At 42.8% G+C, this 23764-nt stretch overlaps 1 protein-coding gene and 1 long non-coding RNA gene across 2 annotated transcripts in view; both read right to left on the bottom strand.

Moving 5' to 3' along the window:
• The window catches only part of LOC128695885 (uncharacterized), a 230606-nt gene that overhangs the window by 193188 nt on the left and 13654 nt on the right, over nt 1–23764 (bottom strand). The gene's annotated exons all lie outside the window — the stretch shown is intronic.
• Nucleotides 423–14783, bottom strand: LOC138853811 (uncharacterized). Its single transcript, XR_011392975.1, has 3 exons — nt 14632–14783; nt 9491–9654; nt 423–696 (listed from the first exon to the last, which is right to left on the bottom strand). It is a non-coding gene; the product is annotated as an uncharacterized lncRNA (long non-coding RNA).

Here is a 23764-nt window from a genome sequence, read left to right as displayed (position 1 = left end):
GCCATGCTATACTGACACCTGTCAAATACCATAATTCCTAATCATAACCATAATTTTTAAAAGGGTGGATCGGTAAGCCAGGGAAAGGCCTCTGTTAGATGACCAAAAGCTCCAGTGGCGGGTCATCACATGACTAAGACTCGCGTCAGGAAACACTTATCATATTTCCTGACAAACCTTACCTATCAAACCAGTATTAAAAAAACGAAGCTTAGCTTATAAAATATTGGGAGAGAGAGAGAGAGAGAGAGAGAGAGAGAGAGAGAGAGAGAGAGAGAGAGAGAGAGACCTTCCACACCAAGGGTTGCATAACCTTATTCTTTAACAAAAACAAAACAGTGGCACCATAACATTCTACAAGTCTATTGTCTTATTTCGAGTTCAAAACATTTTCACATTTTTTGTTCATTGTAAAAAAAAAAAAGAATTAATCCTTTTATTTTTCAAGACTTTACAATTCTAACATTTACTAGGTTTCCTAATCATCTTCAAATTCTCTCCGTCAGACTAAACTGCATGAGTTGGCCGTCACTGAAGTCGTTCTTACCGTCTCGCAGGAAGGAACACACAGGTGAGATTGGTGGCGTGGATGCTGGTGGACCCAGACGCCAGGTGTGTGTGGGGGGGGGATAGACTCCAGGTGGTACAGGTGGGTCAGGTGGTGGGAGGAGCAAGCGCAAACAATGGAGGCTGACCCTGGAGTCGAGAATTTAAGACAGATGAAACAATCGGGAAAGGAATTATGTGTAACACGATAATAATATAACATTCACGTTTTACTTAACAAACGAGGTCCTGGAAGTTTATATACAAATTATATATATATATATATATATATATATATATATATATATATATATATATATATATATATATATATATATATATATAAAATATACATATAAGCAAGGAATTCGCGAGAGCATGCGAAATATACACAAACACTGATCTCTGGCTGAAGGAGACTCGAACCTACGAACCTTAGGACAAGGTATGCAGTGCTTTACCAATCTACCCACACTGGACAATACCTTGGCGTGTAGCATGCGCTACACGTTTGATCCAAGGCAGCCAGCTTTCAGGGAGAAGGCTTACAGCTTTTCATCTCATCCCCTGCATGCATCAGCCTTACTAGAGATTTGAACAATGCAAGGAATTCGCGAGAGCATGCGAAATATACACAAACACTGATCTCTGGCTGAAGGAGACTCGAACCTACGAACCTTAGGACAAGGTACGCAGTGCTTTACCAATCTACCCACACTGGACAATACCTTGGCGTGTAGCATGCGCTACACGTTTGATCCAAGGCAGCCAGCTTTCAGGGAGAAGGCTTACAACTTTTCATCTCATCCCCTGCATGCATCAGCCTTACTAGAGATTTGAACAATGCAAGGAATTCGCGAGAGGTATTGTCCAGTGTGGGTAGATTGGTAAAGCACTGCGTACCTTGTCCTAAGGTTCGTAGGTTCGAGTCTCCTTCAGCCAGAGATCAGTGTTTGTGTATATTTCGCATGCTCTCGCGAATTCCTTGCATTGTTCAAATCTCTAGTAAGGCTGATGCATGCAGGGGATGAGATGAAAAGCTGTAAGCCTTCTCCCTGAAAGCTGGCTGCCTTGGATCAAACGTGTAGCGCATGCTACACGCCAAGGTATTGTCCAGTGTGGGTAGATTGGTAAAGCACTGCGTACCTTGTCCTAAGGTTCGTAGGTTTGAGTCTCCTTCAGCCAGGGATCAGTGTTTATATATATATATATATATATATATATATATATATATATATATATATATATATATATATATATATATATATATATATATTTATATATTACAGGTAGTAGGTTGGTAGACAGGAACCGCCCAGGGAGGTACTACCGTCCTGCCAAGTGAGTGTAAAACGAAAGCCTGTAATTGTTTTACATGATGGTAGGACTGCTGGTGTCTTTTTTTCTGTCTCATAAACATGCAAGATTTCAGGTACGTCTTGCTACTTCTACTTACACTTAGGTCACACTACACATACATGTACAAGCATATATATACACACACCTCTGGGTTTTCTTCTATTTTCTTTCTAGCTCTTGTTCTTGTTTATTTCCTCTTATCTCCATGGGGAAGTGGAACAGAATTCTTCCTCCGTAAGCCATGCGTGTTGTAAGAGGCGACTAAAATGCCGGGAGCATGGGGCTAGTAACCCCTTCTCCTGTATAAATTACTAAATTTAAAAAGAGAAACTTTCGTTTTTCTTTTTGGGCCACCCCGCCTTGGTGGGATACGGCCGGTTTGTTGAATATATATATATATATATATATATATATATATATATATATATATATATATATATATATATATATATATATATATATATATGCAATAAGATCACAGTAAACAGGTGATTTCAGAACATGAAAAACAACCACTGTGAAAGAATAGAGAAATTCCAAACGCATTCGTGACTACTCACATTATCAATGTGATTAATCACGAAAGCGTTTGGAATTTCTCTATTCTTTCACAGTGGTTGTTTTGCACACACACACATATATATATATATATATATATATATATATATATATATATATATATATATATATATATATATATATATAGTACTTTCTAAAAAAAATTATTGTACGTTTAAATACATATTTTTTATTCAATTACGTTAATGTAAAAATTAATAGTGTACCAAAAGAACCTTAGAAAACTTACCTAATGTTATTATAACAAGCGCAATTTAATTTAGCTTAATCCAAATAAATATATTTTAGATAAGATTACAAAAATTTAATAATAATCACAATAAAATATATTTTTATCGTTAGGTTCAGAATGATTTTTGCGAAATTATTGCAACGCAAGCCTTACCCTATTCGGCAAGAAGTGCGTTGCTATTTAAGCCCACCCTCAAAAAACGAAACACTTTCACCATCATTCACACATATCTCTGTCTTTGGAAAGGCGCACAGATACGACAGTCCAGATCAATCTCCAAACAGCAAATATCCCAAACTCCTCCTTTAAGGTACAGACATTGTACTTCCCCTAGTTTATGTCTTAATGAAGTCTTTGCCTGCACAGAGCGAAACGTTCTCCCAATGAAAGATTTTCCTGCAGCACGTCTTCTCTTCACTACTGTGGGATCTGTGTATACTCTTCCACCGCAGAGCTGTGTACATGAGAGTACAAGGGAGTACACAGGAGTATATTAGAGTGAGAGTACATAAGCAAATGAGAAAGAGGACATGGAAGTCCTCACCGAGACTATCTTCTGTGAAGACCTATCTAATTCTACCTAGATTAAGGACAATCGTGTATTATCTAGGTGTCTGAGTCAATGATAGAAAAGCAGAAGGCTCTCTCCTCACCTTCTACTCCCTCCAACCACTGCCATAACGAAAGCACGGGGGTAAATATACCATACCATACTGGAATACAGCGGAGAGATGGCCCAAATGGTTGTAAACTAACACCTGGAGTGCTTGGAGTTTACCCGGAGAGGGTTTCGGGGGTTAATGCCCCTGCGGCTCGGTCTGAGACCAGGCCTCGTGGTGGATCAGGGTCTGATCAACCAGGTTGTTACTGCTGGCCGCAAGCATGTTGTTCTATACTTATAACAAACTATTAAGAGTGATCGAGAGAGAACTTGAATCTATTACAGACTGACACTTACGAAAGTTAAGGTTTATAGTTAAAGTAGTAATAGTAGTAGTAGTAGCAGCAGCAGTACCTAATAATGCGTTACTGCCTTCGGCACACTAGTGGGAAGCTGAGCCCAGGGCGTCTTTGAGGTCAGAGATGACAAACGAGGTTAACCTGTCAATAACTTCAGTAACTACGGTCGTTAAGATGGATACCTGGCCACAACCACCACCACCACCACATGGCCACAAATCACGTGACCACACGAACTATATTTCCTAATCGACACGCTTCCCATCCCCGAGAATCGATCTCACAGTACCTCGAGAAAGACGTCAATAAGGATGATTTGGTGAGAATAGCTGACGGAGGATCAAGCTTCAATATTCCTTATGTCAAACAGTATAATAATAATAATAATAATAATAATAATAATAATAATAATAATAATTATTATTATTATTATTATTGAGGCTGACTGTCTTACAAGGATTAACTCAGTACCTGGACTCGCTTCTGGAGGTCACTGCCCCCGGTCCCAGACCAGGCCTACGGGTTGCTGGCCTGATCGATGAAGCTGTTAGTGCCGGCCGTCAGCAGTCCAACAGATGCACCACAGCCCGGCTGATCAGGATTAGGTAATATATGTTTTCGCTACCAGCGAAAGGAGGATTGAGGCTGCAACTTTCCTTGCTTTGAATAGTCAGAACCAGAGGCACATGGAGACTGCCACTCTGTCTTCAGTTACTAAATCTTCCTGCAATCAGCTGGATCTACCAGCTGGCTGATAGCTTCCTTAAGACAGTTACAGAATCACGAGTTGGCTAACAGCTTCCTCAAGACAGCTACAGGATCACCAGCTGGCTGACAGCTTCCTCAAGACAGTTACAGAATCACCAGCTGGCTAACAGCTTCCTCAAGACAGTTACAGGATCACCAGCTGGCTGACAGCTTCCTCAAGACAGTTACAAAATCACCAGCTGGCTGACAGCTTCCTCAAGACAGTTACAGGATCGCCAGGTGGCTGACAGCTTCCTCAAGACAGTTACAGGATCACCAGCTGGCTGCCAGCTTCCTCAAGACAGTTACAGGATCACCAGCTGGCTGCCAGCTTCCTCAAGACAGTTACAGGATCACCAGCTGGCTGAAAACGTCAGGTGTCTTCTGGTAACGTGTCAGTTTTTATCTTGTATATCTTGCGAGTGAGAATAAGGCGAGTGTTGGCTGGGGTAAGGCCAGTCTTCCTCCTCCTAGTGCCTGGGATGGGGAACCGGCGACCTTCTAGGGCTGTGCGGCCTCCTGAATGAATTAGTTTTCTTTAAGATATTATATAATAATTAACTTTTTACAAAATAACCGACATTTTGCAGAATATCTAATCAAAATTTCATGACTGTGGCCTTATTAGATTACAGCTAAACTTAATGCGGCCTTCCAACATATAAAGGTCCCCCTCCCCCTTGCACTAGTCTATTGCTCTTATCTACCGCCCTTAACCTATCTACATCCCTTAATCTTTTCCTTTATCTCCACCCCTTAGCATTTCCTTCTAAATCCCACCTTTAATTATTTAGATCACCACCAACATCTCACCTCGTCACCGCCAAGGTGTTTCGCACCAGCACTCGTTAATTACACATGAATTAGTAGACAAACAAATGTATTTTCGCAGTCTGTATGAGTTTCTCATTGTCTTGTGAGAGGTTATTTCTCTCTCCATGTTTCACAAGCGATGTAAATCATGAATATCACAAGGGGTAAGTGACATCATTTTGGGAACCTTGCCAGTCTCCCTGAAGTGAGATTGAATCCTGCCGACTACGATCTTTCTCTGTATATACGTCCTTGATTCTGCGTGGTGCATTGATGTGTGTGTGTGTGTGTGTGTGTGTGTGTGTGTGTGTGTGTGTGTGTGTGTGTGTGTGTGTGTGTGTGTGTGTGTGTGCGCGCGTACACCAGGTATGAAACAGAATAATGCTAGACACCTTCCAGCACTGTATAGTCAGTGATGCGTTCGTCAAAGATTTGAGGGGAACATCCAAGTGGACTCTTGAATGCCGGAAGAAGAATGATGTCAGTGACCAAAACAGAAATGAGTGTAAATAAATGTGAGTGAATTAAAGAAGAATGCAAGTGAGAGCTTAGGTAAAAGGACACGTGAAACTAATGCAACATTTATTGTGGCCACAATAAATGTCGCATTAGTGGCACTTGTGTCCTTTTACTTAACATATTGTCGGTAATTCTACCAACATTAATACTAAGCGAGAGGTGTGAGCAACTGTTGTGAGGAAGACTGTCTAGAGTCTGTGTGTGTAAAAGTAACGAGGAAGTCTACAACGTGTGTTCCAGCTTTCCCTTCGTAACATTAACACTTAGTCCTTCTTAAGCTCCAAATTACAGCTGTGTAAATCCAAAGAAAACTTATTCACGTCATTTTTTAGTAATATCTTAGGAAGGATAAGCAGCGTCCCGGCTTTTGAATTTCACGACAAGAGTGGCTATGGATTCTAACCCACTTTCCCTAGAAATTAGACGGGTAACATTACAATTATTAGAACTAACGATAAAGTTAAAAAAATAAGAGGATGTTGAATACAAATATGTTTTGAAACATTTTCCTGTAATCGTATTAAAAGGTCACGAGACAAAAAAAAAAAAAAAAAAAAAAAGCCAGGCAATCCTGTCAGTACGAAACGTTTAGCTTGCTGATGTTTCACTAATAACAGATCTGCATGACAACCTTCTCACACCCGGCCCTCAGGCCACGCAAACAAATATTAAAACACAGAACGATACTTAGTGTATCGTCCGTGACAAATCCATCGTCCGTGACAGATCCATCGTCCGTGACAGATCCATCGTCCGTGACAGATCCATCGTCCGTGACAGATCCATCGTCCGTGACAGATCCATCGTCCGTGACAGATCCATCGTCCGTGACAGATCCATCGTCCGTGACAGATCCATACTGGGGGTCAGGTAGTGTAAAATAAATCGACATTAATGACCCACACTCGAGGGTGTAAATAAATGGTATAAAATACCGACACAATGGAAATATAAACACATATGCAGTTTAATGTGATCCTTTATTGACAACGTTTCGCTCACTCAGTGGGCTTTTTCAAGTCACAAACAGATCTGTTTGTGACTTGAAAAAGCCCACTGAGTGAGCGAAACGTTGTCAGTAAAGGATCACATTAAACTGCACATGTGTTTATATTTCCACACTCGAGGGTACAGATGATAACATAATTCATTCACAATTTAAACATTTTAAGGAGAAAATATTTTGTTCTAGGAGTCTTTCATATCATTCTTATAACTTTTATGGCTAAACAAGTGAACTGACGCAGTTCCGATCAGCCTCACTCTAGCTTCCATTAATCTCAGTCTTTTTTTTGAAGATGCTAAGACGGTAGGATATAATTTATATAAGAATAGCAACCCATTATAAGAAATACTTCCGCAAATGACTTCAGAGCACCTGGTTTTCGAACTCTGAGAAAGCGTGAAGAATTTAGGGCGTAGTTTCGCCCACTAACGACAGTGTATTGGGTGAAAATCTCTCTTCTGCGCACCTCCGGTAAGTTCCCTCTAAGTTACTGCTGTCTCCTGTGTGAAGTGACAGGAACTAGTGAACACCAGGCGCCGACGATACACTTCACTGTAATTACACTGCTTTCACGATTACTTTCTTCTCTGACTATAGTGGTCCTTAGTTATGTTCTCTGCCTAGACTGGACCCCAGTTACCACACCTGCTGTAACCACGCCTGCCGTAACCAAGCCTGTTGTAACCACACCTGTTGTAACCACATCTGTTGTAACCACACCTGCTGTAACCACATCTGTTGTAACCACACCTGCTGTAACCACGCTTGTTGCTACCGCACCTGCTGCAACCACACCTGCCGTAACCAAGCCTGTTGTACCCACACCTGCTGTAACCACATCTGTTGTAACCACACCTGCTATAACCACATCTGTTGTAACCACACCTGCTGTAACCACATCTGTTGTAACCACACCTGCTGTAACCACATCTGTTGTAACCACACCTGCTGTAACCACGCTTGTTGCTACCGCACCTGCTGTAACCACACATGCCGTAACCAAGCCTGTTGTAACCACACCTGCTGTAACCACATCTGTTGTAACCACACCTGCTGTAACCACATCTGTTGTAACCACACCTGCTGTAACCACATCTGTTGTAACCACACCTGCTGTAACCACATCTGTTGTAACCACACCTGCTGTAACCACATCTGTTGTAACCACACCTGCTGTAACCACGCTTGTTGCTACCGCACCTGCTGTAACCATACCTGCCGTAACCAAGCCTGTTGTAACCACACCTGCTGTAACCACATCTGTTGTAACCACACCTGCTGTAACCACATCTGTTGTAACCACACCTGCTGTAACCACATCTGTTGTAACCACACCTGCTGTAACCACGCTTGTTGCTACCGCACCTGCTGTAACCATACCTGCCGTAACCAAGCCTGTTGTAACCACACCTGCTGTAACCACATCTGTTGTAACCACATCTGCTGTAACCACATCTGTTGTAACCACACCTGCTGTAACCACATCTGTTGTAACCACACCTGCTGTAACCACATCTGTTGTAACCACACCTGCTGTAACCACATCTGTTGTAACCACACCTGCTGTAACCACGCTTGTTGCTACCGCACCTGCTGTAACCATACCTGCCGTAACCAAGCCTGTTGTAACCACACCTGCTGTAACCACGCTTGTTGCTACCGCACCTGCTGTAACCATACCATGAACTAGTGTAAACTAACATATAATATGCAGCAACATCACTGATTAACAGCTGTCTGTCTCGTGTAACACCAGAATAGTCAGCCATTTACTGTATTTCACAGTCTCTCTCTCTTTCTCCCCTCAAGGAAGGTTCCTTGATGTTGGTGAGGGGCTCTTGGTTTAGGGAATTGGATCTGTGCTCCAGTTCCCCGAATGCCTTCCACATCCCCCCCCCAGGCGCTGTATAATCCTCCGGGTTTAGCGCTTCCCCCTTGATTATAATAATAATCTCTCTTTCTCTCTCTCTCTATCTTGCGCGCACACACACACACACACACACACACACACACACATGTCTGTCATACAATTTCGAAAATTAAACAATCACTTGCGTCGTTTGTTTGGCAACGCTGTGTACGACCACATAATGTTACTATTGGGAAGCGCTAAACTCGTAGGGATTTCACAATGTTTGAGGTATAGAACTTAGCCCGATTTGATCAAAGGGGAAATTTGTATGCCAGTGTGTGTGTGTTGTCATGGGTGTTAGCGCTGATTGTTGCTCCTGTGTACCAAGATACTTGTCGTGATTGTTGCTCTAGTGTAGATAGATACTTGTCGTGGTTTTGTTCTAGTGTAGACAGATATTTGGTCGTGTATACATCACGTTAGGTCACGTTACTTCATTGTGTTCTGGAAGCAATGCAGCTGACATCATATATACACACTAACGAAGTTATTAGTGACTGGACACTGATCCAGGAGGAACCGAAAGTTCGTCATGAGGTTAAGTGCGGGTTATATGTGAATTGTTCCGGCCACGGTATTGTGGATTTTTTTTACCGAGTTCATTGTGTATATTGTGTGAACGTCAGTGGACGCGTGGGGAGAGACGCATGAAGCGTGCGAAGAGCGACGCATGCGGAGGGCGACTCCAGCGCCCTCCCACGGAGAGAAAGTCGTCGACCTGTCGTAAACAATGAAGGAGACCCGCTGGCCGGCTGGCCTTGGTGAAGCAATGATCAGTGAAAGTGAGAGTGACAAGTCACTGTCACGCACCACTTACCAAGTCTCCTGAAGCGGGAGACTTCATGTCTTTCCTGACACTGTCTGACACCTCGTCACTACTCCTGCAGTAAGAAGAACTCACGGTAAGGCTCTTGCAGCAGGGAGAGAGTGGACCTAGTAGCGACTAGCGAAGAGGCGGGACCAGGAGCTGTGAATCGACCCCTGCAACCACAAATAAGTGAGGCATTATCATGAGAGACTTCTAAAAGTCTTTCCTGACAATGCCTGGCACCTTCAGGAGACACCAGCCACACCTGAAGGCGCTATATTATTAAATGAATATGAGTTTACTGATGATTCCAGAAGTATATATTTTCATTACAAATAATTACAATTATAATAATTATTACGTAAAACACTGCAACATTAAAATATATAAAATATATTTTCAGATATTATCCACAGCATACTAAATAAATAATGAAATTTTAGGATGTCAGTATAAACACAAAAATGTAATAATAATAATTACTAAAACCTGAATTCCATATTTTTTCTACTTTAATCAAAGTGAAAATATATTACCTGTAGTCATCGTGGATAATAGAACGAGCGACATTGTATTACCTGCGTTACTTGAGACAAGAACGTACGTTTAGATTATGCATTACGTCACAGCTGCCTGATCTCACACACTGCAGGCACCATTGTCTCTCCCTGATGTCAACATTACACACTAACTGACCATCAGTCTGAGTGATCACCTCTGTGGCAAGCTGCCTACTTCTGCTACTCACTACAGTGTCCTAGGCGAGGCTTGGAAGGTATTCTTCTCGCAAGTGATCTGCTGCTTCGCAAATCTACTGGTCCATGCTAGAAATGTCCTACTGATCCATGCTAGGCATGTCTTACTGGTTCACGCTAGGCATGTCTTACTGGTCCACGCTAGGCATGTCCTACTGGTCCATGCTACGCATGTCTTACTGGTTCACGCTAGGCATGTCTTACTGGTCCACGCTAGGCATGTCCTACTGGTCCATGCTACGCATGTCTTACTGGTTCACGCTAGGCATGTCTTACTGGTCCACGCTAGGCATGTCCTACTGGTCCATGCTACGCATGTCTTACTGGTTCGCGCTAGGCATGTCTTACTGGTTCACGCTAGGCATGTATTACTGGTCCACGCTACGCATGTCCTACTAGTCCATGCTACGCATGTCTTACTGGCTCGCGCTAGGCATGTCTTACTGGTTCACGCTAGGCATGTCCTACTGGTCCATGCTACGCATGTCTTACTGGTTCGCGCTAGGCATGTCTTACTGGTTCACGCTAGGCATGTCTTACTGGTCCACGCTACGCATGTCCTACTGGTCCATGCTACGCATGTCTTACTCTGCTCTCCCCATTCATTTACTGGTCTGGCCCAGGGGGTTCTTAACCAGTGGTCCGCGGCCCCTCAAGGGGGTCCACGGAAGCTCTTCAAAAAAGTCCAGGAACCAGGAGCACAACCTTATATTTTTCCCTCTAATTCCTTCCTGTTACTTTGAAAATTGTTTCTGTAAAAGAGCTCGTTTTATATCGAATTATGTTAGTGTGTGTGTGTGTGTGTGTGTACTCACCTAATTGTGGTTGCAGGGGTCGAGACTCAGCTCCTGGCCCCGCCTCTTCACTGATCGCTACTAGGTCCTCTCCCTCTCTGCTTCCTAAATTTTGTCATACCTCTTCTTAAAACTATGTATGGTTCCTGCCTCCACTGCTTCACTTGCTAGGCTATTCCACTTCCTGACGACTCTATGACTGAAGAAATACTTCCTAACGTCCCTGTGACTCGTCTGAGTCTTCAGCTTCCAATTGTGACCCCTTGTTTCTGTGTCCCCTCTCTGGAACATCCTGTCTCTGTCCACCTTGTCTATTCCCCGCAGTATCTTGTATGTCGTTATCATGTCTCCCCTGACCCTTCTGTCCTCCAGTGTCATCAGTCCGATTTCCCTCAACCTTTCCTCGTACGACATTCCCCTGAGCTCTGGGACTAGCCTTGTTGCGAACCTTTGTACTTTCTCTAACTTCTTGACGTGCTTGACCAGGTGTGGGTTCCAGACTGGTGCTGCATACTCCAGTAAGGGTCTAACATACACAGTGTACAGTGTCTTGAACGATTCCTTATTTAGGTATCGGAACGCTATTCTCAGGTTTGCCAGGCGCCCGTATGTTGCAGTGTGTGTGTATGTGTGTGTGTGTGTGTGTGTGTGTGTGTGTGTGTGTGTGTGTGTTAGTTACCATTTTGTCCTAGGCACATGTCGATTAGACACTAGGCCTGTTGTGTGTGTGTAGGTGTGTAGGTGTGTGTGTGTGTGTATGTGTATGTGTGTATGTGTGTGTGTGTGTGTGTATGTGTGTGTGTGTGTATGTGAGTGTGTGTGTATGTGTGTATGTGTGTGTGTGTGTGTGTGTGTGTATGTGTGTGTGTATGTGTGTGTGTATGTGTGTATGTACTCACCTAATTGTGGTTGCAGGGGTCGAGACCCAGCTCCCGGCGTGTGTGTGTGTGTGTGTGTGTGTGTGTGTGTGTGTGTGTGTGTGTGTGTGTGTGTGTGTGTGTGTGCGTGCGTGCGTGCGCAATGCACTAGGTTAAAATTGTTAATATTTTCACATAAGCTGACTCACGGAAAAAAAAAATATCAAAAAGAGGAGAAGGAAGAAGAAAGGAAAGATGATAATATGTTTTATAATCAGCTATAGTCAAAAATATCTTTGTAATAATACTGTAATATTGATAATGATGAGAGAGGTTATGGTTGCACACTGTTGCACAAACACTTATTTCTCTCTCACACAAAATAATCTGAAAGTTCCTGCTGTACTTCACACGCATATTGAGACTGTTGATCATGTGAGCGCAATTTCACACGTTCACAGTAAAACACACACACACACACACACACACACACACACACACACACGCACAAAACAGGCCGTGTGTCTATCGGTAAGTGCCTTTGACAGATGGTAATTAGTAATACTCACGAGACTAGAGTATTCCCGAAAAGCAACAAGAGTCAGTTCCAAGACACGACTCCAACAACGACGAATAGGAGAGAACACAAATAGGCGAGTACAAACAAAAAATAGGAGTACATAAATAGGTGAGTACAAACAAAAAATAGGAGAGAACACAAATAAGCGAGTACAAACAAAAAATAGGAGTACATAAATAGGTGAGTACAAACAAAAAATAGGAGTACATAAATAGGTGAGTACAAAAGAAAAAATAGAACACAAATAGGTGAGTACAAACAAAAAATAGAACAAATGGGTGAGTACAAACAAAACATAGGAGAGAATACAAATAGGTGAGTACAAAAATAGGAGAGAACACAAATAGGCAAGCACAAACAAAAAATAGGAGAGAACAAACAAAAAATGGAGAACACAAATAGGCGAGTACAAACATATTCGCACAAGACAGTGCCTCGGTCAGCAGGCGGCCATGAAGTAGCAACTGCACTAAAAATACAACAAAGCGGTCAAGAGTTATATTTGTGCTGTGTTTACACTGTTGAAATTTCGTTATTGTTGTGTTTGGGCGAATTCACCCTTTTTCTAGCAAAACTGGATACATCAGCAGTGTGCTGCTACACTATGCTATATGGCAGTTAAACAGTGGGATCAAAGGCAGTGTTTTCCTGATGATGAAACGGTGGAGTCGTGCTACGCTGTTCCTCTGTCCACCCCCAAGATGATAACGACTGAATTGTGCTGGCTAACATGTTATGAGGTATACACTGAACAAGAGAGAGTTATCATATTATGAGGTACACAATGAACAACAGATGGTTATCATGTTATGAGGCACACAACGAACAAAAGATGGGTATATTAAGAGAGGTATACACAAAACATCAGTGCTGGCAATCATGTTATACAAGGTATACACTGTTCACGAGTATCAGCATTTGTGTTATACAGGTCACTCACTGAACTAAAGTTCTGGTTACCTTGCTATGAGATCTGAACTAGGCAACAGTTGGACAGGTCTAGTGAACAGTAGAACGAACGAACGAAGACGACCAGAGCTGCCGTAAGATGGGAAGGATGGGGAAGGATAGAAATACTGGAAAAGGGTGGGAGGGAGGAGAGGAGGGGATGAAAAGCAAGTAAACAGTCACAGAAGCCAAACTTCGTTCCAGTAATCTAGGCTACACCCCACAGAACACTGTCGAACGTAAACAGATTGAAGCCGGTGTTCCCAATCTAGTAGAGGGAGAGGTAGGTGAACCACACCAGGTACCAAACACCAAGGATAATATATATATGGTTCTGTGGTGAACAGGTCACTTGCAGCCTTAATTCCTTCATGTGGTTGGCAGACGTTAACCACATTAACCTAACCAACCAAGGTTCACCCACCTCCCTTTTGTGGCCTTCATGGAACTAGAATTTAAGTGTCAAACACAATATACAGACATAGTAATGTGTTTAACATTAATTTAACAAAGAGATCAGTGCCTGTTACCCAGGCAATGAGAGGTGTGTATCAAGTGTGTGAGACACGAAGAGCAAGGTCTAGTGACCACTCCCTCGTTTATTCGAGTCAGTGTCTTAAGCACCAAGAACGTGGTCTTAAGTGGCCATCCGAAAGGTGCATAACGTCGTGAGCGCCAGGAACATGGTCTTAGTGACCTCTTGATGGCTATGTTCAGAGTCTTGAGAACCCAGAACAAGGTTCCAGTGGCCACTGACAACAACTCACTCTCACCACACATGATTACACTCTCCACACCTCGAGCAAGCATTAATACCCACATCCACGACCCAATCTAACACGACACACCTCAACCAAGTACCAAAATATATTCTGCACTTCTCTGTTTTTAGTATTCTAAATATTCTTTAGCTTATTCTCCAAGCGGACATGACATAAACAAATTAGCAAGCAATATCTTACAACCTATGCACTTGGCTTTCTTGTTTGCGTTCGTGCAAGCATGTTAATACAGTGTGACAATGATCCGGATATGTCAAGAAGAGCTGGGTGCCCGCCCGTCACACACGCCTTACACGACTGGCTATCGCCGCCTGGTATCCATCCTATTGGTCGACGAGCCACCTAACTCATCATACAAATTGCCTTCTGCATCCCTATCCACAGTAATCATTTATTACCAGTTTAAACAGAAAAAAAAGAGGCGGGGGTCGCACCTTGTTCTGGTTGGCTGGATGTTGTTTTCGTTGGGGCAGGAGAGTGTGAAGTTGATCAAGCTAGTACACTTGAAGAACATCACCTGATGTCGTCGTCACCGGTTCCTCTAACAAGTTAGATTATAAACTCAACAACTTCCCTCACGCCCCGCCTGTCTAGGGAGGAGGAGAGAGAATGTATATATATATACATATTCACACGCACACAGCTCTAAACCTACCTTCCGGTATCCTTGACTTGTATATACTTTGTTAGGCCCCGGAGATGATGAGCGGTGGAACGCCCGGGGACGACTATGTTCATAGACGATAACGTTCATAAATAATTACGAAAGGTTTAAGTGATGAGAAATCTTGCCTCGTCAATATGTTGGAGTCCCTAACACAAATATATTTTTTATTTTTGTTCCCGCTGAAATGGCCCTACTTCTTGCACTCAGTATGTCCAGCCTGGACGGTAGCGCAAGAGTATGTGGATACACGAAGAAAGGGGGAAGGAGGAGCAACAACAGTAGTAGTAGCTGCAGCAGCTGGGGCAGCAGAGCAGCAGCAGCAGGACCAGTAGCAACAACAGCAGCAGCAGCAGCAGGACCAGCAGCAATAACAGCAGCAGTAGCAGAGGTAGTAGCAACAGAAGGAACAGCAGCAGTAATAGCGATATTTAGTAGAAAGAATAAGGCACAATACCGTGACTGGAACAATACACAAATAATATGACGTTTCGGCCTGACTTGGACTATTAACTATTTGAATTCGGACAGAAACGTCGTCCTAAGTTTCTATGTGCGGGTTATTTGTGCATATTTTCAGAGTACTTTGAACGTACAGATTACTCAGTGCACACAGCTATACAAAAATATATATATACAACATACACAAAGAAATACACCAAGGATAAAATTAACAAACATCAAAAGCAAAGAACATAAACACTCAACAGAAACACATTCATACCATGATAAAATACCCAACAATAATAAAAAAAATAAACATTTGTGTCAAAATACCGGAAACGCAAAATGGCCGAAGCCTATTATTATTATTATTATAATCAAGGGGAAGCGCTAAACCCGGAGGATTATACTGCGCCTGGGGGGGGGATGTGGAAGGCATTCAGGCTTAATTCGGGGAACTGGAGCACAGATCCAATTCCCTAAATCAAGAGCCCCTCACCAACGGCCGAAGCCTAGCAACTAGGTTTTAACACGGATAATAAGAGCCTGTTTGAGTATATAATATTTTATATTTATTATTAATAACTTAGACACGAATGAGAAGGATGGGTGGACTGCATTTTTCTTGACTGCCGGGACAGTACATAGAGTAAAATGACTGATCAAGGAATATCTGAGGATACAGGTCCGGTTGGAGTGCCACAATGATGATTCAGCACCAGGATCGGTACTGTGTTATACTGTACGTAAACGACAAGTCAAAGGAAATAGTCATTTATATTACTGTTTACGTACGACAAAGAACTGAGATGTAAATGAGTGGTAGCGAGTCACTGCCTCCAGAAGGATTAGATCTTTCTGGACTAGGTCACACTGCAGGGGTTAGGTAAGTTTTGTCAGGAAACCGGAAAAGTGTTTCCCGACGCGGGTCTTAGTCACATGACGACCTGCAGCTGGAGCTTTTGGTCATCTGACCGAAGTCTTTCACTGGCTTACCCCTCCAACACTTTAAAAAATTATGGTTATGATTATACTGCAGGAGTGGTCGGAAAAAGTGAATACTGCAATTCAGCGTCAACGAATGTAAACTTATAAGCATAACGTAAGGGCAAGAGAAGACTAAATGTTGAATAAACCCCAGAGGAAGAAAATAGAGCAAGGAGAAAGATTTGGGAATAAGCATAATAACCTTCATATTATCAGAGGTGCATCTCAAAAGTAACTTCGACGGCATATGTGAGACTGACGATAAAATGGCTTTAAGACTCAACGGAGTCATTTATGACGCGAACACCTCATATGTCAGGCCCGCCGTAGAGTATATGGCACCAGTGTGGAGCCTACACCTGACCAAGCACGTCGAAAATAATAAAAAATCCAGATGTTCGAGACCAAAACAATCCCTAGGACTAGAGGACTAACATACAACACATAAATTAGGTCAAACCTTAAATATGCAGCACCAGTGTGGAGGCTGCACCTACTTAAGCGCAGAACCTTCAGAAATACCCGTCACTTCCAACCAAAACAGTCCTAGAGCGAGGTACATCAACTATGAATAAATAAATAAACTGAGCCTCAAATCACTGGAAGAATTAAGAGACAGAAAAGATATGATGACAACGTACAAGATACTTCATTGTAATGACAATGGGAAAATAAGTCTGACTGGGAGGCAGTTGAACAAGTGAACATACATGCAAACAGATCACCCAGGTGAGTCACAAGGAGGTTAGGAAATACTACTTCAGTACAAGGTTGGTGAGAAGTGAAACTGGCTACCTGAAGTAGATATAACGGAAACTAAGTGGATAGATATAAACTAAGTCCACTGAAGTTTAAAATAAAATGAAAAAGACTCCGAAAACGTCCCCTCTCTCATTGAGGACACAGTGCTAGAAGACTAGTTAGGAGGGACTAGGAGCTGTGTTGGGCTCCTGCAAACACTACTCTATGTGTACACAAAGACGGCGAGTGCTAGAAGACTGGTTAGGAGGGAGGGAGAGAGAGCGACCCTGACCTAGCCGACCTTTCTACCAGATGATGCTCACTGTTGCTTACAACGCCTCTTAACTAGTTGCTAGCCTCTGTTAACTTCTTTTTACACATATTAAGTGTTGCAGGCCTCTCATAACTTTTATTTTAATATTTTATGCACGACGCCAGATGCATATATACACAAATTATTGATGCCTCCAGGAGCACAAGTTCAAGATGAACAAACTACAAGATGTCACTGTCAGATAAACAAACTACAAGATGTCACTGTCAGATGAACAAACTACAAGATGTCACTGTCAGATGAACAAACTACAAGATGTCACTGTCAGATGAACAAACTACAAGATGTCACTGTCAGTCTAAGGCTGGGCTGAATTTATGCCAATTTAATAATAATAATAATCTTTATTTCTAGAAGTACATGTACAAGGCATACAAGCCTAGCTGACATCGATGACATACGTACTACTATACAGAAAGTCCCTTGTTATGGAGAGCATTTCGGGCAAATTAGGTCAATTTTGTCCCAGGATGCGACCCACACCAGTCGATTAACACCCAGGTATCCATTTTATACTGATGGGTGAACATGGACAGCAGGTATCTTAAGGAAACACGTCCTAATGTTTCCAGCAATTTTGTTTATATGGACATGACATTCGCACGCACACGTACAGATACAGGCTTCATATATAATTGTAAGATCAAGTACGGTAGGGAAAATAGCTAATTAAGAGGCGGGGCTAGGAGCTGAGAATCGACTCTTCAAACCACAAATAGGAGAACACAAACACACACACGAATCCCATGCTTCAAGATAAAAACATTTGCAATACAATAGTTATTGGGATTGAAGCATTTCGAAGCACTCAGGACAGTACACAACAGCCTTGGATACACTAGTGTGTACACTCATTTAATTGAGGTTGCAGGGGTCGATTCATGGTTCCTGGCCCCGTGTGTGTGTGTGTGTGTGTGTGTGTGTGTGTGTGTGTGTGTGTGTGTGTGTGTGTGTGTGTGTGTGTGAGAGAGAGAGAGAGAGAGAGAGAGAGAGAGAGAGAGAGATTCAATACAAGGTGTTGTGCTAGTACCTCGTCCCAAGTGCCTGCAGACGGCGGCAATCAGGTTTGATGGGAGGAAGGAGAGGAGACCTTAAATCCCTGGGATCAAGGGCCATTCATCAGCATCAAAGCTTGAACGGTTATTGTATTATTATTATATGTAAGGTGCTGAAGCAAAGAGGGTCATACGCACATGGAGAGAGAACATACATAATGATTTGCTGGACAATAAAGTGCTCTAGAATATTGGACCTTGGGTGGATAGTCCCAGTAGACTTGTTCATTGTCTCGACAAGGTTCACGTTCATTTACTTACCACGCCTCTTACCTCGACCGCATATTTCCATATCTTCGTGGTGCTGAATGGATCTAAGTTACCTGGAGATACCTATATCACCGTGATGCTGAGTGGATATAAGTTACCTGGAGATACCTATATCACCGTGGTGCTGAGTGGATATAAGTTACCTGAAGATACCTATATCACCGTGGTGCTGAGTGGATATAAGTTACCTAGAGATACCTATATCACCGTGGTGCTGAGTGGATATAAGCTACCTGAAGATACCTATATCACCGTGGTGCTGAGTGGACATAAGCTACCTGGAGATTCCTATATCACCGTGGTGCTGAGTGGACATAAGCTACCTGAAGATACCTATATCACCGTGGTGCTGAGTGGATATAAGCTACCTGGAGATACCTATATGGATCTAAGTTACCTGGAGATACCTATATCACCGTGGTGCTGAGTGGATCTAAGTTACCTGGAGATACCTATATCACCGTGGTGCTGAGTGGATCTAAGTTACCTGGAGATACCTATATCACCGTGGTGCTGAGTGGATATAAGTTACCTGAAGATACCTATATCACCGTGGTGCTGAGTGGATCTAAGTTACCTGGAGATACCTATATCACCGTGGTGCTGAGTGGATCTAAGTTACCCGGAGATACCTATATCACCGTGGTGCTGAGTGGATATAAGTTACCTGAAGATACCTATATCACCGTGGTGCTGAGTGGATATAAGCTACCTGGAGATTCCTATATCACCGTGGTGCTGAGTGGATATAAGCTACCTGGAGATACCTATATCACCGTGGTGCTGAGTGGATATAAGCTACCTGGAGATTCCTATATCACCGTGGTGCTGAGTGGATATAAGCTACCTGAAGATACCTATATCACCGTGGTGCTGAGTGGATATAAGTTACCTGGAGATACCTATATCACCGTGGTGCTGAGTGGATATAAGTTACCTGGGGATTCCTATATCACCGTGGTGCTGAGTGGATATAAGTTACCTGGAGATTCCTATATCACCGTCCGTGATGCTGAGTGGATATAAGTTACCTGGAGATTCCTATATCACCGTGGTGCTGAGTGGATATAAGCTACCTGGAGATTCCTATATCACCGTGGTTATACGCTACTTAGAATTGGTATTAATTATTAGTAGTGTACAAAACTGACAGGCAGAAAACACATCTTGATTGTGGAGAAGTTTCTTTAAACAGTGGCTCTCATCAGTCCAATACGGACGTATTACTGGAGACGGTAGAAAACATGAAATATTATAAGATCATCAGTCCCTCAGTTTGGAAGGAAGTGCACAGTTTATCAGTCTTGATGAATCTGAAGTAGATGCCAGGGGACGGAGCTTCATATATTTTTTTAGGATTAGTCAAGGACTGGGCCACGGGAGCGTTGACCCCTCCAGAACACCCTCCAGGTAGGTAAACAGATGACGGAGTCTCGGGAAGGCGAGGCCAACTAGTGAAGGTCAGTCCAATATGTTAGGCAAGTGTAAAGCTGTAAATGATCTCTCTCTCTCTCTCTCTCTCTCTCTCTCTCTCTCTCTCTCTCTCTCTCTCTCTCTCTCTCTCTCTCTCTCTCTCTCTCTCTCTCTCTAGCAAGATTCCAAAATGTTGTTGTGTCAGACAAGTATTTTAGGAACATAAGAATGGAGGAACACTGTTTTAACTGCCTTTTGGGTTGATCTAGTAACTTGCCGGGTAGCGTAGAGGTAGGCGAGATAGACGTACAGCCATTGACCAGCTTCGTCTTTATTAGAATAATGGGGTTCACAGCGGGCAGTGAGTGTGAGGTGTGCCGAAACCAGTCCGGGAGGGAAGCTTGTTAGCTGGAAGGCCGCAGGTCTAGGAGTGAGGCCGGGGCATGGCTGCGTATGTCTAACTTGAGGCAATGCCCTCTGATGGACATTCAGAGGAACTAGGCCCACAACAAACTCGCTCCAAGGAGACTATGAGAAGTAGCAGTAGGCAGTATATACAACACTGTAGGAGGCCTACTGGCCCATGCAAGGCAGGCCCTTATCAAACCGCCAACAAAACCACTAGTTAGCAAACATGTTCACAATAAAGATACTCCAGTGTTGCACGTGCCCTACTCTACCTTGAACTGGGGATGCCTATATCGTTAAGCCGAATGATTTATCAGGTTTTAACATGAGTTAAAAGCTGGTGCGCCTTCCGTTGTTTGCATTTTATAGTTTAGATAAGAGACGATTATAGGTAATAAGTGCGGCTGTTTGATTACCAAAGAGCTTTCTTGTTTGTGAGTATGTAGAGGAGCAGGTCAAAGATGTGACCATACTCTAACCCTACCAGCCCACTGGAGATGGGGGAAGTGGGGAGGGGGTAGGTAATGTAAAGATTAATACCCAAGTTGCAGACACTTGGCAACTCACTGGAGTCACCTTAGTTAATTCTGGCCACACTTCCACGTCTATCACCTGTAAATCTAGTCACCAAGCCTTGCCATTTATTCTTCACACGATCATCCATACTATCTTCCCTTATAACTTAATCCTGCCACCACTGGCATGATACTCGTCCTGACACACATCTACGTCTATATAGACGCCACAGGACGCCTATACACACTGCTTTACGCTTGAGCTTAGACATAATCTTCAATAATATACAACAGGCAGAAGAGAATAAACACGCATGTTTTTGTTGTCATTATATTAGCAACAATAAAAAAACAATTACAGGGAAACATACTACACTACAGTGTTGTTTTTAGTGTGACCTCACGGCAGACTCGTCAAGACGACTCGGAACTTTTGTTAAACAAAACTGGTTACATCAGTAGTGTGCTGCTGCCTTATTCTATATAAGTTATGTAACATGAACAAAATTGTAGTTATGCTTTTCCCCGCTGTATTTCATCACACAGGATGGTTCCCCACTACCATTACATGGGATGGTTCCCCTATGCCATTACATGGGATGGTTCCACTGCTCCATCACACAGGATGGTTTCCCTGTTATATTCCATCACACAAGATGGTTCCTTGATATATTTCTTCACACATGATGGTTCCTATGCATCAGGTAATGAAATCTAGCAGGCTAGGCTGGTCAAGTAACGCTACACAGCACTTCTGAGTGGGAGAACCTTCAGACTGCTTCCGTAAATCCTGGAGAAAGCGTGACCCGCCGTGATAACCATCACAATGTTTTTTTTACTGCTTCCGCAAGGTCCAAAAAAAGGCAAAACAAAGATGATAATATAGTTTTTTATTTTACCGATGGAGGGGTTAGTTTAATCGTGCACCACGTGTCCAAGCTGATGACAATAGCTGTAAGATTGTGCACAATATATATATCCTTGCTGTTCACGATAAGTTAGTTCGCTGTACCCCCACATATCCATTCTGTGGATTGTAGTAGATGGTTCACATGTCCCTGCTGTGCACGGTAGAACAAGAGCATCGTCGATAAAGGCCTAGGAACTAGGCCCTAAAAAAAAGGCCTAACAGGAATATATCACTTAAAATTTTACCATTTATACAATTATACATGACCTGTGGTTAAAGACACATGAACAAACACTTCGGACATTTAATTATGACAACGTTTCGCTCCTGAGATTTTCTGCTCCGTAATCAGACACTATACATTATCTGTTACAAGAAATTTTAGGATATCTGTTCAGGACACCTAGCTGGGTGTGTGATAAGGGGTGAGGGAGGAGTTGGAACAGGCAACTCCGTAAGGAACACACCCAGAGGATGTAAATACCTCTGTCTGCTGCTACACAACACTTACCACAGGGGTTCAAGGACACCTGGGAAATTATCCTGGCACACGTACCACTGCCTCTGAGAAAGTTGTTACGTCTCTCTCTCTTTCCGAGTGCCTGTAAGTGTATGTGTATGCCTGTGTGTATCTTGCTTTCACACTACACACACACACTAGTTCGTACGTCTCCAAGATGCACACAGGCGTCTTTCTCCTTGCATTCAGATTATTCAAGTTTTCCAATTAGCCAAACCCGTGTCATGAAGACCGTGCCAATACACAGGTCACCAAGCAACACCACGATCCTCGATAGGTACCTAAGTGTGCAGGGTGTGGTACCACCTGACTTCTGGGGCGGTGTGGCAGGTCATGCGTCAATGACACCCTCGTGGGTACCAAATGATAAAATCTCTCAAGAATGGTGCTTAATTATTCTTTTGTCTCCAGGTATGTGTGAGTGTGTGTGACTGGCCCCCTCACCAAGCGGTTGCGAGGACATTGTTATGCATCACTGTCGCAAACACTGCATGTTGCAGTGACTATGCAAAAACCACCACCACCACTTTTACGTACATCATTGGACCAATAGGCTTGCTAGTGCGCTGTTTTGTAGGTTTTTGCAATTTTTATACACCTGACTTATTTGCATAGAAACGAGCTTACTTTCTGCTGCATCACTTACCTGAAGATGATCTCAAAATGAAAAGAAAATACGACATCTCTTCGTAATGTAGGTTATTCCAATATAATAATATTTTTTTATTTGTTTTTCTTGAAATATTTCCTGTTTAGAACTGGTCTAAGACCAAGCCACAGGAGCGATGACCCCAGGAACCATTAACAGATACAACTATCATACGTAAACAGTGAAGGAACGGTACACAAACAGGAGGATATGCAACTGTCATGACAAAAAGTTTAATGGCTGAGGAACATGCTAACCAATTATCGTTGATCAAGTGCGTGAACATTGGCGTGAGAGAGGAAGTCACATGGCGAACCTGATCAACAACAGCAGCTGTAGCAGCAACAGTCACGGCAATGCAATAGTCACGAACAACAGCAGAAATTATAGCAACAGCAACAATAGCAGTTGCAACAATGGCAGCAACAGCAATAATAGCAGCAACAGTAACATTAGCAGCAACAGAAACAGAAGCAGCAGTAGAAATAGAAGCAACAGCAAAAGCAGAAGCAACAGCAGAAACAGAAACAACAGTAGAAACAGAAGCAGGGATTTACCCATCAGTTTTGCTCATTTCTCCAACGTATCTTCCCACCTTCCTGGTACAGACTCACAAAAGTGTAATAAACTGCTGATAATTACAGCAGTTTTTTACAC

Source organism: Cherax quadricarinatus, chromosome 41, assembly GCF_038502225.1.
Source record: "Cherax quadricarinatus isolate ZL_2023a chromosome 41, ASM3850222v1, whole genome shotgun sequence".
Taxonomy (NCBI): Eukaryota; Metazoa; Arthropoda; class Malacostraca; order Decapoda; family Parastacidae; genus Cherax; species Cherax quadricarinatus.
The sequence above is the reverse complement of the archived record's forward strand: the minus strand, read 5'-3'. Positions and strand labels throughout refer to the sequence as shown.